The following is a 17,644-nucleotide window of genomic DNA, read 5'->3' as shown; positions in this document are numbered from 1 at the left end:
ATCGTGCAGAGAAGAAGCTTGGGTGCACTTTTGGGTCAAACGGTATAACCCCAAACCTTGTGTTGGGAATTTAAGTCCCCTGTATATATGGCAGGTGCAAGTAGACCAGCAGATCAGCTTCCAACAACTTCTAATACCCCCTTCTTCTAACACGTCCTTCTAACACGTCATTCTATCACCACCTCCTTCTAACACGTCCTAACACCACCTCCTAACACCACCTCCTTCTAACACATCCTAACACCACCTCCTAACACTACCTCCTTCCATGTTGGTGGAAGCTGATCTGCAGAAGTGTGTGAATTCACTCACTCCCACTGGTACCAACCCAGACCTGGCCTTTGCTGTGTGTCAGCAATGGAAATGCATCTGTACCTCAGTCATGCCACTTGAACTGTTCACAAAAGACTTGTATACACGCTGAAGGGTGAAAAGTGCAGTATCTCGTTGACTTATTTTGGAAGAGATGGGGTGATTAACCCCATGGTCTCTGTCCCTACTATATGAAGTTGTAAAACTGTGGAATAATGTTGTGATTCAGTCATGGAATAACGCTATGTCAAGCCTGGATCTGTAACATCTTTTCACTGAGAATCAATTCATATAAATTCCCCTAAACTTTGTAATTCAGTGTGGTCTGTATTCCTGCGTCTTTTTAAGGGTCTTTTACCAAGGTGTTTTATCCATTGCCTGGATTGTGTTCAAAGTGTTTTTCTAGGATTGGCTAAGGTGACTAAAGGATTGTATTTAAAGGGTACCCTTTAAATAAAATCCTTTAGTCAGTCATTTGTGAAAGGAAATGTATATAGTTGTATACTGATTCATTTGGTATAATTCAACCTTCTCTCAAAGGTTTATCCATTGTGCTATCTTAAATTGACAGCTCACTATATTTGAAAACTAGGCCTAAGGTTTTTGAAAATGTTTCTTACTGTCTTAAACTGACAGTCCTATATTTCTATAACTATTAGGATAATTTCTTTGGGGTTTTTCCATTACATTTTTCTGGTGGTCTGGACATATTTTAATTTAAGGTCCTGGTTCAGACTTACATTATTCACTTATAAATATAAAATAAAAACATTCTCATCATAATGGTAAAATTAGAACCATCACTGTCTCTCCATTTGATGTTTTGCTGTAACCCTCTTCACAGAGCCTATGTGACTATGGACTCTGCCTCCTCACAGATCACAACCATGCACTGCTACCATGTTATATTACACCACTACACTGTATTTTATCTTAACATTCTTATTCCACTATATACTGTATTATCTGACATTGTTATACTATATATTATCTTACACTATTACGTTTATTTCTATTGCTACTACTATTGCCTGTATTTCCTCTGTTTCTCTATTTTTCTCTCCCCCGACATAGTCGGGTTCTGCTTGATGTTTCTTCTAAATTCCAATACCCCAAATCTCGGCCACTTGCTCACTCACACTCGGTGATATTGGTGACCTGCTGAAATATGTGACCATCGATCTTGTGGACTTCACACAACTTTATGGAGATCTTTCAATACAATAAGGCCTAAATACCACTAGGTTACAACTGACATTGTGATTGTCAACACGAATTTCACATATTTCTGCAGGTCACCAATTTCATCGTAACACCACCATGCTGGAGTGGCTGAGATTTTGAGGTATTGGAATACAGGTTTTTATATGTGAAATATGGACTATTGTGTAAGGGGTTTAGACTATGTTCAAAAGGATATTTGAGCCCAGGCGGTGGCGTAACCATCTGGGCACCCGACTGGTAATCCAGTCGCAGTGTGCCGCGGGTTCGACTCCCGAGCCCGACACGGCCTTTACTGCATGTCTTCCCCCACCTCTCTCCCGTTTCCTGTCAGCCTACTGTCTGTCCCTTCAAAAAAAAAAAAAAAAAGGCGTAAGCCGCAAAAAAATATCTTAAAAAAAAGACATTTGAGGTTTTGGTGGCATGGGATAATAAAGTTGTTTTTATTTTTGTTGCTTCCTCTTGCCTCATGTAAAGCATCTTTGGGTAGTCAGAAAGGCGCTTTATAAGTGTGAGATATTGTTGCGACCATAGGTCGCATTTACTATGAAAACCTGCATCTCCCGTCCGTCCGTCCGTCCGTCCGTTAGTTAGTCACCCAGGCCTCCATACTGTATATGCATGTCGGGAGCGACGGTGTTGTCGGACTAATGCTTGTCGGACTGATAGTATGTCTAACAAATGTATGCACCCCAGATATCACAATCACATTGCACAATTTGTAGATGTTTTGCTTACTGTGTAAGCACCTGTCCACAGGAGACTTTTCTAAAATATGTTAAAACTATATTCTACATATCAAAATCACACAAAAAACAAGCAGACATAATCATTCAGGTAACCAATCAGTGATATTTTGAGAATAAATAAAATTTGAATGAATGAATAAATATTTTGGGAGTAATTAAACGTTAGAGTTGTCGAGAAATACAATATCATGAAAAAACAAAAGGCATACATGTGTATTACATCTAAAACAGTAAACAGTAAAACAAAGGTCATTCCATTTATTAGGACCACAGAAGCTAAAAGCAGATCTACCAAGTTCAGAGTTAACTTTTGGTACCTTGAATTTGGTGAAATTAATTGACCGGGTGTGGTAGGGTTCAGAGACCCTTTTCAGGAAAGATGAGATGTATTTAGGACAATCTCCAAGCATGGCTTAACAAGTTGTGTAATGTTGTGTCTTCCTCTGTAATGTATTTTTTGTTGTCATTGATGTTTTTTGTGTGGCTGTAGCTGGGGTGAAAGCCCAAGACAAAAACAGAGTCTAGGGATTTAAGAGTGGATACTACTACATGTCTATAGATTATGTCTCCATAATCCAAGACGGACAGGAACACTGCTGAAGTATATTTTCATACCACACAGAGGAGAATTGTGCACGGCAGACATGAGACGAGATGGAAGTTCCAAGATGTTTATTTCAACGAAGTATACAGCTTACAGCATAAGCTCACGCCAGCCATGAGCAAAGTGGCTGACGTCTCCCCCCAATCCCCATGGCTTGCGCCCGGACTGACAACTCATTGTACTCTTGGTCTACCTTTTAAACAGTTGGTAGGGTGTAGGGTGTCGGACTTTGGTTTGCATATTATTAGTGGCAAGTCTTTTGATCAACCAGTCTGTTCCTTCAGTTCAACAAACTCCTTTGTTACACAAATAGCCACCGGAGTTCGGCTCCAGGATATATCACCCTAGAAGGCCGACACCCAGATGCTAATCACCGAAAATAGGTCTACTGTCTGTAGGCTATGCAAGTTGCAAAAGGCAGAAGGACACAAGAGCATTGTCAATCACACAAGGAAGAAGTATAATTATGGAATATATTCTTCATATCCCCCCTTGACCATCACAGATGGTCACCTAAAAATATGGAACCATAATTATCTTAGACCCCCCTTGACCCTCAGTTGAACAATACATACAAGAAACCAAAAATAACAGCATTACAGTACAGAACTTCCCAAAAATGGTTTTCAAACAGACATCCATACATGATAAATGGAAAAATGATTAGCACAGTTAACTGACATTTAAACAAGACATGCCGCTTTCAGCTCCTATTGTTACAAGAGCACTTTTTTATATGCAATAACTACATGTTTTACTACTAAACTCTGCTACCCAATGTCAATACAATATCAGTTAAGTCACTTCCTCGGACGTTACCCTGACAGATCACCTGGTGATACTCGAAAGAATCCATTGATGCGCCAGAGTTTAACCATAATAACACATATCTCTTCATATCCCTAGGAAAATACCTCATTGACTCATAATTAGGCTATATGACTCAACTTATCTAATTATACGACAAACACATACCAACATGAGGCCTATATTATTTCATGTTGAAAACAAACGCGATGTACAATTTGTTAAACAGAGAGAAGGAAAGTCCATCTTTTCTCTGTACGAACAAAGGAAACTTCTTCTGTATGCTGCTCTTTCTAGCTACCTTGAAATGTTCGTTCTGCTGCACGGCCCAAGCAAGGTGAGAAAAAGTTCAATGCTGTTTTCGCTGTCCTCGTCATCATCTCTTCTCTCCCCCCTCCCAACTCTGAAACATCAGAGATGGGAATATGAAGAGAAAAGCAAACATCGTCATGCACAGACTCCTTTCTGTGAAGGCCCTCAGCTTAGGTCAGCCAACCGGCCACTGCTGCTCCGTGCTGCGTCTCACAGCTCGCCGCCCGTGATTGCCGTCCCCGCGCCGACGTGATGATCAAGGCCTCCGTTGTGGCCGTTGCCGCTCCATCGACCGCTCCGCAGCCCGCACCGTCCGGCGGCTGGCATCGGTCCCCGTTGCGCAACACTCCTCGCGGTGGTCTTCGTCATCATCCCCGCCGCGTAGACGAGATCACGGTCGGGTCCGCTGGAACTTCTTCGTCGCCGACTCGCCGTCCACAAAAACTCCCCTCCACCGAATTAGACGGGAAAAAAGCCACTGGATCTGTCTCATCTGACGTGAAAAAACACACCACCATGACCGGTTTCAAGGCACCATCTGAAGTATATTTTCATACCACACAGAGGAGAATTGTGCACGGCAGACATGAGACGAGATGGAAGTTCCAAGATGTTTATTTCAACGAAGTATACAGCTTACAGCATAAGCTCACGCCAGCCATGAGCAAAGTGGCTGACGTCTCCCCCCAATCCCCATGGCTTGCGCCCGGACTGACAACTCATTGTACTCTTGGTCTACCTTTTAAACAGTTGGTAGGGTGTAGGGTGTCGGACTTTGGTTTGCATATTATTAGTGGCAAGTCTTTTGATCAACCAGTCTGTTCCTTCAGTTCAACAAACTCCTTTGTTACACAAATAGCCACCGGAGTTCGGCTCCAGGATATATCACCCTAGAAGGCCGACACCCAGATGCTAATCACCGAAAATAGGTCTACTGTCTGTAGGCTATGCAAGTTGCAAAAGGCAGAAGGACACAAGAGCATTGTCAATCACACAAGGAAGAAGTATAATTATGGAATATATTCTTCACTGCCTCAACTACCCTCTTTGTGCTAATGACACTTCTGGAAAATAACAGAAGACAAGTAACACATTATTGTCTGCTGTGTTGCTATTCGATGTGTACACTGTAATTTATTATAGAGGTATGGCATCTAAAGAGCACAAAGTACCTTTCTGAACGCACCAAGTATCGCCAAATCTCGCGATACTTCAGAGCCAGAAACGATACCTGCTGCTGTTTAGATCCTCAGATAAAATTATATACTGTGAATTCTGTGCACATCAAAAAGTAAGTGATTAGAAAACAACCTGTGATATGTCTTCTGTTATTGTTACTGTTAAGTGATTACTTTACAAAAGGTCTCAATTGTTCATAAATGTTTGTTATGAGCTGGTCCAGCCGGCTCCATTCACTGCCATGTATTAATTGCACTTCCGGTGTGAGTTTGGCTCCCATGAAAGTGTCATGGCGCAGCCCAGTCACGTGACCACTTCTCTTCCTTCTCAGAGCTTCTTTGGTGTCAATAGCTTGTAGTGCACAAAGAACATCATTACAGGACACAGGTTGAAAGTGGAAATTAAAATCATGTCTTTCCGCCTGTACCTGATGATTTCCATCAATATGGGGCCCCGAATAGTTGGTGTCAAATAAGTTGCCTGCATTTACAAAATGCATGTTAAAATATACCAAGTTTAACTGGAACGGATCACTGACACATGCAGGTGCTTCTTCGCAAACCCTCTCAGTACTTTATTCTAGTGTATTTCTCGTTTTCTGTTGTGCGGAAAGCCTTTTCTGCTGAAAATAGCCGACTGACAACCTTGTCGATATGATATTTTGCTTGTTTGGGATGGCTCGGGTTAGGGTAAATAAAATATCACATCATTATCAATAATGGTCTAAGGGACGGTGCCCTCAGTACCTCTCATACCTGTGTGTGTGCCCCCAGCATCCCCGGCGGGAATCGAACCTGGGACCGTCCAGCTGTGAGGCGACAGTGCTACCATTACCAACTGCACCAGGGTTGGGAATCGTTCGTCTAAAACGCAACAGGCCAGTGTTTTTATGCATCTCACAAAGTCACAAGTGTACTTTATACATGATAGATTAATGAAAATGTGTTCATGTTTAAGTTTGTTTATAGTTTGAATTGTTATGCCTAAATTAGTCTGTACCTTCGTTTTATTACAGTACTACAACTCCCACCCTCCGGCCCCCCAGCAGTACTACAACTCCCACCCTCCGGCCCCCCAGCAGTACTACAACTCCCAGCCTCCGCCCCCCAGCAGTACTACAACTCCCAGCCTCCGGCCCCCCAGCAGTACTACAACTCCCAGCCTCTGGGCCCCCAGCGGTACTACAACTCCCAGCCTGAGGCCCCCCAGCAGTACTACAACTCCCAGCCTCTGGGCCCCCAGCGGTACTACAACTCCCAGCCTCCGGCCCCCCAGCAGTACTACAACTCCCAGCCTCTGGGCCCCCAGCGGTACTACAACTCCCAGCCTCCGGCCCCCCAGCAGTACTACAACTCCCAGCCTCCGGCCCCCCAGCAGTATACCTCACCCCAGCCAGTCTCCTCCTCCTATGCCTCACCCCAGCAGCCGGCCTCCTACGCTTCGCTTCAGCAGCCGCCGGTCTCCTCCTCCTCCTACACCTCCCAGCAGCACCCTAACCCTAACCCTAACCATAACCCTAACCCGCCGGCCTCCTCCTCCTACGCCTCCCAGCAGCCGCCGGTCTCCTCCTCCTACACCTCCCAGCAGCACCCTAACCCTAACCATAACCCTAACCCGCCGGCCTCCTCCTCCTACGCCTCCCAGCAGCTGCCGGTCTCTTCCTCCTCCTCCTACACCTCCCAGCAGCCCTAACCCTAACCCTAACCCTAACCCGCCGGTCTCCTCCTCCTCCTTCTTCCAGCAGCCGCCGGCCTCCTCCTCCTACGCCTCCCAGCAGCCGCCGGTCTCCTCCTCCTACACCTCGCCCCAGCAGCCGGCCTCCAGTTCAGCGCTACCCGACCCAGCCCCCCGCCCGACTTAAAGCCAAGCCGTACCCAGTGCATCCTCCATCACCTCTCTACCCAGCGGTTAGTCTCCAGGTATTCCCATGGCTCCACTCCACATGCCCCCTATGCCTGATCCCCTCCAAGTAGTACCAGCTCAACCCAAGCCCTGTCCAGCACCAGCTCCTTTCCAGGCTCCCACCACGCCTCCCCTCTTAGTGGTGCCTCCAGAGACCTCCCCAGACAGAGCGCACCCGGCACCATCCCCATCGCTGCTGCACGTCCAGATGCACCCATGGCTGCAGCACATCCAGCTACACTCTGCACCTCCTCTGCAGCAGCCGTGGTCCTTAACTCCCCTCCAACACCGATTCCCTGACTGGATCCAACCCCTTGGTCGGCCCCCAGACCTTCATCCGAGGTGGCTCTGCCACCAGACCAGGGTTGTGAGCTCTCATGGGGCGGCTTAGTGGCTAAGGATAGACATTGCCATCCCTAGGTATATCGACCTGGGACAGTGGCAATTTGTTTTTGGTTTATTTTCTGTGTCTTGTTAGACGGGTGCGGGGTTCGACTCAAGTCTTTACTATCAAGACCAATTTCAGAAGAAGAAAACAAAAAAAAAAGCTGTGTAGTAGTATCCAGCAGTTAGCTCAGTCTGATGAGAGGCTGGCCTTGGGAGCCACAGGTCCAGGGTTCAAATCCCACATTAGTCAAAACTGTGACACTTTGCTTTGGACACTGAGTTCCAGAAGGACAACTTTAAAGCAGCCCAGAAATTCACCATGATTGTCTGCCTCAGTGGCCCAGCGGATAAGTCAAATGATATCCGTAGTATACCTAGTAGAAGTGTGCCGGTTCAAACCCGACATACTCCTAGTAGGCCGTGATGGTTCAAATCACTGACACCTAGAGTAGGAGTGGCCCAGTGGATAAATCAGATGATATCCAAAGAATACCTATTACAATGTGCGAGGTTCGACACAAGTCTTTACTATCATGACCGATTTCAGAAGAAGAAAACAAACAAGAAATCTGTGAAGTAGTATCCAGCAGTTAGCACAGTCAGATGAGAGGCTGTCCTTGGGAGCCACAGGTCCAGGGTTCAAATCCCACATTAGTCATAACTGTGACACTTTGCTTTGCACACTGATTTCCAGAAGGACAACTTTAAAGCAGCCCAGAAATTCACCATGATTGTGTGCCTCAGTGGCCCAGCGGATAAGTCAAATGATATCCGTAGTATACCTAGTAGAAGTGTGCCGGTTCAAACCCGACATACTCCTAGTAGGCGGTGATGGTTCAAATCACTGACACCTAGAGTAGGAGTGGCCCAGTGGATAAATCAGATGCTATCCATAGAATACCTATTACAAGGTGCGGGGTTCGACTCAAGTCTTTACTATCAAGACCAATTTCAGAAGAAGAAAACAAACAAAAAAGCTTTGTAGTAGTATCCAGCAGTTAGCTCAGTCTGATGAGAGGCTGGCCTTGGGAGCCACAGGTCCATGGTTCAAATCCCACATTAGTCAAAACTGTGACACTTTGCTTTGCACACTGAGTTCCAGAAGGACAACTTTAAAGCAGCCCAGAAATTCACCATGATTGTGTGCCTCAGTGGCCCAGCGGATAAGTCAAATGATATCCGTAGTATACCTAGTAGAAGTGTGCCGGTTCAAACCCGACATATTCCTAGTAGGAGGTGATGGTTCAAATCACTGACACCTAGAGTAGGAGTGGCCCAGTGGATATATCAGATGATATCCATAGAATACCTATTACAATGTGTGAGTTTCGACACAAGTCTTTACTATCAAGACCGATTTCAGAAGAAGAAAACAAACAAGAAATCTGTCTAGTAGTATCCAGCAGTTAGCTCAGTCTGATGAGAGGCTGTCCTTGGGAGCCACAGGTCCAGGGTTCAAATCCCACATTAGTCATAACTGTGACACTTTGCTTTGCACACTGATTTCCAGAAGGACAACTTTAAAGCAGCCCAGAAATTCACCATGATTGTGTGCCTCAGTGGCCCAGCGGATAAGTCAAATGATATCCGTAGTATACCTAGTAGAAGTGTGCCGGTTCAAACCCGACATACTCCTAGTAGGTGGTGATGGTTCAAATCACTGACACCTAGAGTACGAGTCACCCAGTGGATAAATCAGATGCTATCCATAGAATACCTATTACAAGTTGCGGGGTTCTACTCAAGTCTTTACTATCAAGACCAATTTCAGAAGAAGAAAACAAACAAAAAAGCTGTGTAGTAGTATCCAGCAGTTAGCTCAGTCTGATGAGAGGCTGGCCTTGGGAGCCACAGGTCCAGGGTTCAAATCCCACATTAGTCAAAACTGTGACACTTTGCTTTGCACACTGATTTCCAGAAGGACAACTTTAAAGCAGCCCAGAAATTCACCATGATTGTGTGCCTCAGTGGCCCAGCGGATAAGTCAAATGATATCCGTAGTATACCTAGTAGAAGTGTGCCGGTTCAAACCCGACATACTCCTAGTAGGCGGTGATGGTTCAAATCACTGACACCTAGAGTAGGAGTGGCCCAGTGGATAAATCAGATGATATCCATAGAATACCCCATAGAATACCTAGTACAAGGTGTGGGGTTCAGGTAGGAGGACAGTAGGCTGAGTTCAGTCAGGGGTAGTGGGAGAGTAGGAAGGGGATGGGCCAGTCAGGGGGAGAGTAGGAAAGGGAGGGGCCAGACAGGGGGAGAGTAGGAAAGGGAGGGGCCAGACAGGGGGAGAGTAGGAAGGGGAGGGGCCAGGCAGGATATCCATAGAATACCCCATAGAATACCTAGTACAAGGTGTGGGGTTCAGGTAGGAGGACAGTAGGCTGAGTTCAGTCAGGGGTAGTGGGAGAGTAGGAAGGGGATGGGCCAGTCAGGGGGAGAGTAGGAAAGGGAGGGGCCAGGCAGGGGGAGAGTAGGAAGGGGAGGGGCCAGGCAGGAGGAGAGTAGGGAGGGGCCAGGCAGGAGGAGAGTAGGAAGGGGAGGGGCCAGGCAGGAGGAGAGTAGGACGGGGAGGTGCCAGGCAGGGGGAGAGTAGGAAGGGGAGGGGCCAGGCAGGGGGAGAGTAGGAAGGGGAGGGTCCAGGCAGGGGGAGAGTAGGAAGGGGAGGGTCCAGGCAGGGGGAGAGTAGGAAGGGGAGGGTCCAGGCAGGGGGAGAGTAGGAAGGGGAGGGTCCAGGCAGGGGGAGAGTAGGAAGGGGAGGGTCCAGGCAGGTGGAGAGTAGGAAGGGGAGAGGCCAGGCAGGGGGAGAGTAGGAATGGGAGGGGGGAGAGTAGGAAGGGGAGGGGCCAGGCAGGGGGAGAGTAGGAAGGGGAGGGGCCAGGCAGGGGGCGAGTAGGAAGGGGAGGGGCCTGGCAGGGGGAGGGGCCAGGCAGGGGGAGGGGCCAGGCAGGGGGAGGGGCCAGGCAGGGGGAGGGGCCAGGCAGGGGGAGGGGCCAGGCAGGGGGAGGGGCCAGGCAGGGGGAGAGTAGGAAGGGGAGGGGCCAGGCAGGGGGAGAGTAGGAAGGGGAGGGGCCAGGCAGGGGGAGAGTAGGAAGGGGAGGGGCCAGGCAGGGGGAGAGTAGGAAGGGGAGGGGCCAGGCAGGGGGAGAGTAGGAAGGGGAGGGGCCAGGCAGGGGGAGAGTAGGAAGGGGAGGGGCCAGGCAGGGGGAGAGTAGGAGAGTCAGAGGGGGGGTCTTCCTGATTTTTTTAATAATTTTATAATTTTTTTTTTTTTTTTTTTTAATTTAAATTTTTAATTTCTTTTTATTTAATTTTTTTTTTTTTTAATTTTTTTTTAATTTTTTTAATTTTTTTTAAATATAAAAACGTATTAAAAAATTTTAGGAATACCCCCCTCTGACTTCTCTCCCCCTGCCTGGCCCCTCCCCTTCCTACTCTCCCCCTGCCTGGCCCCTCCCCTTCCTACTCTCCCCCTGCCTGGCCCCTCCCCTTCCTACTCTCCCCCTGCCTGGCCCCTCCCCTTCCTACTCTCCCCCTGCCTGGCCCATCCCCTTCCTACTCTCCCCCTGTCTGGCCCCTCCCCTTCCTACTCTCCCCCTGCCTGGCCCATCCCCTTCCTACTCTCCCCCTGCCTGGCCCCTCCCCCTGCCTGGCCCCTCCCCCTGCCTGGCCCCTCCCCTTCCTACTCTCCCCCTGCCTGGCACCTCCCCTTCCTAATCTGCCCCTGCCTGGCCCCTCCCCTTCCTACTCTGCCCCTGCCTGGCCCCTCCCCTTCCTACGCTCCCCCTGCCTGGCCCCTCCCCTTCCTACTCTCCCCCTGCCTGGCCCCTCCCCTTCCTACTCTCCCCCTGCATGGCCCCTCCCCTTCCTACTCTCCTCCTGCCTGGCTCCTCCCCTTCCTACTCTACTCCTGCCTGGCCCCTCCCCTTCCTACTCTCCCCCTGCCTGGCCCCTCCCTTTCCTACTCTCCCCCTGACTGGCCCATCCCCTTCCTACTCTCCCACTACCCCTGACTGAACTCAGCCTACTGTCCTCCTACCTGAACCCCACACCTTGTACTAGGTATTCTATGGGGTATTCTATGGATATCCTGCCTGGCCACTCCCCTTCCTACTCTCCCCCTGCCTGGCCCCTCCCTTTCCTACTCTCCCCCTGACTGGCCCATCCCCTTCCTACTCTCCCACTACCCCTGACTGAACTCAGCCTACTGTCCTCCTACCTGAACCCCACACCTTGTACTAGGTATTCTATGGGGTATTCTATGGATATCATCTGATTTATCCACTGGGCCACTCCTACTCTAGGTGTCAGTGATTTGAACCATCACCGCCTACTAGGAGTATGTCGGGTTTGAACCGGCACACTTCTACTAGGTATCCTACGGATATCATTTGACTTATCCGCTGGGCCACTGAGGCACACAATCAAGGTGAATTTCTGGGCTGCTTTAAAGTTGTCCTTCTGGAAATCAGTGTGCAAAGCAAAGTGTCACAGTTTTGACTAATGTGGGATTTGAACCCTGGACCTGTGGCTCCCAAGGCCAGCCTCTCATCAGACTGAGCTAACTGCTGGATACTACTACACAGCTTTTTTGTTTGTTTTCTTCTTCTGAAATTGGTCTTGATAGTAAAGACTTGAGTAGAACCCCGCAACTTGTAATAGGTATTCTATGGATAGCATCTGATTTATCCACTGGGTGACTCCTACTCTAGGTGTCAGTGATTTGAACCATCACCGCCTACTAGGAGTATGTCGGGTTTGAACCGGCACACTTCTACTAGGTATACTACGGATATCATTTGACTTATCCGCTGGGCCACTGAGGCACACAATCATGGTGAATTTCTGGGCTGCTTTAAAGTTGTCCTTCTGGAAATCAATGTGCAAAGCAAAGTGTCACAGTTATGACTAATGTGGGATTTGAACCCTGGACCTGTGATCCCAAGGACAGCCTCTCATCAGACTGAGCTAACTGATGGATACTACAACAAAGCTTTTTTGTTTGTTTTCTTCTTCTGAAATCGGTCTTGATAGTAAAGACTTGAGTCGAACCCCGCACCTTGTAATAGGTATACTATGGATAGCATCTGATTTATCCACTGGGCCACTCCTACTCTAGGTATCAGTGATTTGAACCATCACCGCCTACTAGGAGTATGTCGGGTTTGAACCGGCACACTTCTACTAGGTATACTACGGATATCATTTGACTTATCCGCTGGGCCACTGAGGCACACAATCATGGTGAATTTCTGGGCTGCTTTAAAGTTGTCCTTCTGGAAATCAGTGTGCAAAGCAAAGTGTCACAGTTATGACTAATGTGGGATTTGAACCCTGGACCTGTGGCTCCCAAGGACAGCCTCTCATCAGACTGAGCTAACTGCTGGATACTACTAGACAGATTTCTTGTTTGTTTTCTTCTTCTGAAATCGGTCTTGATAGTAAAGACTTGTGTCGAAACTCACACATTGTAATAGGTATTCTATGGATATCATCTGATATATCCACTGGGCCACTCCTACTCTAGGTGTCAGTGATTTGAACCATCACCGCCTACTAGGAGTATGTCGGGTTTGAACCGGCACACTTCTACTAGGTATACTACGGATATCATTTGACTTATCCACTGGGCCACTGAGGCACACAATCATGGTGAATTTCTGGGCTGCTTTAAAGTTGTCCTTCTGGAAATCAATGTGCAAAGCAAAGTGTCACAGTTATGACTAATGTGGGATTTGAACCCTGGACCTGTGGCTCCCAAGGACAGCCTCTCATCTGACTGAGCTAACTGCTGGATACTACTTCACAGATTTCTTGTTTGTTTTCTTCTTCTGAAATCGGTCTTGATAGTAAAGACTTGTGTCGAACCTCGCACATTGTAATAGGTATTCTATGGATATCATCTGATTTATCCACTGGGCCACTCCTACTCTAGGTGTCAGTGATTTGAACCATCACGGCCTACTAGGAGTATGTCGGGTTTGAACCGGCACACTTCTACTAGGTATACTACGGATATCATTTGACTTATCCGCTGGGCCACTGAGGCAGACAATCATGGTGAATTTCTGGGCTGCTTTAAAGTTGTCCTTCTGGAACTCAGTGTGCAAAGCAAAGTGTCACAGTTTTGACTAATGTGGGATTTGAACCCTGGACCTGTGGCTCCCAAGGCCAACCTCTCATCAGACTGAGCTAACTGCTGGATACTACAACACAGCTTTTTTGTTTGTTTTCTTCTTCTGAAATTGGTCTTGATAGTAAAGACTTGAGTCGAACCCCGCACCCGTCTAACAAGACACAGAAAATAAACCAAAAACAAATTGCCACTGTCCCAGGTCGATATACCTAGGGATGGCAATGTCTATCCTTAGCCACTAAGCCGCCCCATGAGAGCTCACAACCCTGGTCTGGTGGCAGAGCCACCTCGGATGAAGGTCTGGGGGCCGACCAAGGGGTTGGATCCAGTCAGGGAATCGGTGTTGGAGGGGAGTTAAGGACCACGGCTGCTGCAGAGGAGGTGCAGAGTGTAGCTGGATGTGCTGCAGCCATGGGTGCGTCTGGACGTGCAGCAGCGATGGGGATGGTGCCGGGTGCGCTCTGTCTGGGGAGGTCTCTGGAGGCACCACTAAGAGGGGAGGCGTGGTGGGAGCCTGGAAAGGAGCTGGTGCTGGACAGGGCTTGGGTTGAGCAGGTACTACTTGGAGGGGATCAGGCATAGGGGGCATGTGGAGTGGAGCCATGGGAATACCTGGAGACTAACCGCTGGGTAGAGAGGTGATGGAGGATGCACTGGGTACGGCTTGGCTTTAAGTCGGGCGGGGGGCTGGGTCGGGTAGCGCTGAACTGGAGGCCGGCTGCTGGGGCGAGGTGTAGGAGGAGGAGACCGGCGGCTGCTGGGAGGCGTAGGAGGAGGAGGCCGGCGGCTGCTGGGAGAAGGAGGAGGAGGAGACCGGCGGGTTAGGGTTAGGGTTAGGGCTGCTGGGAGGTGTAGGAGGAGGAGGAAGAGACCGGCAGCTGCTGGGAGGCGTAGGAGGAGGAGGCCGGCGGGTTAGGGTTATGGTTAGGGTTAGGGTGCTGCTGGGAGGTGTAGGAGGAGGAGGAGGAGACCGGCGGCTGCTGGGAGGCGTAGGAGGAGGAGGCCGGCGGGTTAGGGTTAGGGTGCTGCTGGGAGGTGTAGGAGGAGGAGGAGGAGACCGGCGGCTGCTGGGAGGCGTAGGAGGAGGAGGCCGGCGGGTTAGGGTTAGGGTTAGGGTTAGGGTGCTGCTGGGAGGTGTAGGAGGAGGAGGAGACCGGCGGCTGCTGAAGCGAAGCGTAGGAGGCCGGCTGCTGGGGTGAGGCATAGGAGGAGGAGACTGGCTGGGGTGAGGTATACTGCTGGGGGGCCGGAGGCTGGGAGTTGTAGTACCGCTGGGGGCCCAGAGGCTGGGAGTTGTAGTACCGCTGGGGGGCCGGAGGCTGGGAGTTGTAGTACCGCTGGGGGCCCAGAGGCTGGGAGTTGTAGTACTGCTGGGGGGCGGAGGCTGGGAGTTGTAGTACCGCTGGGGGGCCGGAGGGTGGGAGTTGTAGTACTGTAATAAAACGAAGGTACAGACTAATTTAGGCATAACAATTCAAACTATAAACAAACTTAAACATGAACACATTTTCATTAATCTATCATGTATAAAGTACACTTGTGACTTTGTGAGATGCATAAAAACACTGGCATGTTGCGTTTTAGACGAATGATTCCCAACCCTGGTGCAGTTGGTAATGGTAGCACTGTCGCCTCACAGCTGGACGGTCCCAGATTCGATTCCCGCCGGGGATGCTGGGGGCACACACACAGGTATGAGAGGTACTGAGGGCACCGTCCCTTAGACCATTATTGATAATGATGTGATATTTTATTTACCCTAACCCGAGCCATCCCAAACAAGCAAAATATCATATCGACAAGGTTGTCAGTCGGCTATTTTCAGCAGAAAAGGCTTTCCGCACAACAGAAAACGAGAAATACACTAGAATAAAGTACTGAGAGGGTTTGCGAAGAAGCACCTGCATGTGTCAGTGATCCGTTCCAGTTAAACTTGGTATATTTTAACATGCATTTTGTAAATGCAGGCAACTTATTTGACACCAACTATTCAGGGCCCCATATTGATGGAAATCATCAGGTACAGGCGGAAAGACATGATTTTAATTTCCACTTTCAACCTGTGTCCTGTAATGATGTTCTTTGTGCACTACAAGCTATTGACACCAAAGAAGCTCTGAGAAGGAAGAGAAGTGGTCACGTGACTGGGCGGAAGTGCAATTAATACATGGCAGTGAATGGAGCCGGCTGGAACAGCTCATAATAAACATTTATGAACAATTGAGACCTTTTGTAAAGTAATCACTTAACAGTAACAATAACAGAAGACATATCACAGGTTGTTTTCTAATCACTTACTTTTTGATGTGCACAGAATTCACAGTATATAATTTTATCTGAGGATCTAAACAGCAGCAGGTATCGTTTCTGGCTCCGAAGTATCTCGAGATTTGGCGATACTTGGTGCGTTCAGAAAGGTACTTTGTGCTCTTTAGATGCCATACCTCTATAACAAATTACAGTGTACACATCGAATAGCAACACAGCAGACAATAATGTGTTACTTGTCTTGTTATTTTCCAGAAGTGTCATTAGCACAAAGAGGGTAGTTGAGGCAGTGTTCCTGCTAATCAGCTCAGTGGCCTTGTGGTTAGAGTGTCCGCCCTGAGACTGGGAGGTTGGGGTTCGATCCCCGGCCGGGTCATACCAAAGACTGTAAATAATGGGACCCAGTGCCTCCCTGCTTGACACTCAGCATCAATGGTTGGATTGGGGGTGGGAAGTGAGGACGCTGGCGTCGACTGTTCGCCGCTTCACCTCCCAATGTATGAATGAATGAACCATTGTAAGCGCTTTGAGTAGGCACGTAGTGCATAGAAAAGCGCCATAAAAATGCAATTCATTATTATTATTATTATTATTAATCTATAGACATAGCATCCACTCTTAAATCCCTAGACTCTGTTTACCACTCATCGATTCGATTTATTATGGTTGATAGCTATGGTATACTCACCATTGTGTTTATTATAAGGTCAAGGTAAACTTTGTCCACAAGGGGAATTTGTCTTGGGCTTTCACCCCAGCTACAGCCACACAAAAAACATCAATGACAACAAAAAATACATTACAGAGGAAGACACATTACACAACTTGTTAAGCCATGCTTGGAGATTGTCCTAAATACATCTCATCTTTCCTGAAAAGGGTCTCTGAACCCTACCACACCCGGTCAATTAATTTCACCAAATTCAAGGTACCAAAAGTTAACTCTGAACTTGGTAGATCTGCTTTTAGCTTGTGGCCCTAATAAATGGAATGACCTGCAAACAACATTAAAATTGACCACATTGGTACCCTTGAGTCGTTTTGAAACCTTGGTGAGCATGTAATACACATGTATGCCTTTTTTTTCCTTCACGATATTGTATTTCTCGACAACTCTAACGTTTAATTACTCCCAAAATATTTATTCATTCATTCAAGTTTTATTTATTCTCGAAATTTCACTGATTTGTTACCTGAATGGTTATGTCTGCTTGTTTTTTGTGTGATTTTGATATGTAGAATATAGTGAAAAAGTCTCCTGTGGACAGGTGCTTACACTGTAAGCAAAACATCTACAAATTGTGCAATGTGATTGTGATATCTGGGGTGCATACATTTGTTAGACATACTATCAGTCCGACAAGCATTAGTCCGACAACACCGTCGCTCCCGACATGCATATACAGTATGGATGCCTGGGTGACTAACGGACGGACGGACGGGAGATGCAGGTTTTCATAGTAAATGCGACCTATGGTCGCAACAATATCTCACACTTATATAGCGCCTTTCTGACTACCCAAAGATGCTTTACATGAGGCAAGAGGAAGCAACAAAAATAAAAACAACTTTATTATCCCATGCCACCAAAAGCTCAAATGTCTTTAAGATATTTTTTTGTGGCTTACGCCTTTTTTTTTCTTCTTTTTTTTTTTTTTTAAAGGGACAGACAGTAGGCTGACAGGAAACGGGAGAGAGGTGGGGGAAGACATGCAGTAAAGGCCGTGTCGGGCTCGGGAGTCGAACCCGCGGCACACTGCGACT

This window comes from Protomyctophum parallelum, assembly GCF_964188405.1.
Source record: "Protomyctophum parallelum genome assembly, chromosome: 18".
NCBI classification, from domain to species: Eukaryota; Metazoa; Chordata; class Actinopteri; order Myctophiformes; family Myctophidae; genus Protomyctophum; species Protomyctophum parallelum.
Note: the sequence above shows the minus strand (reverse complement) of the source record.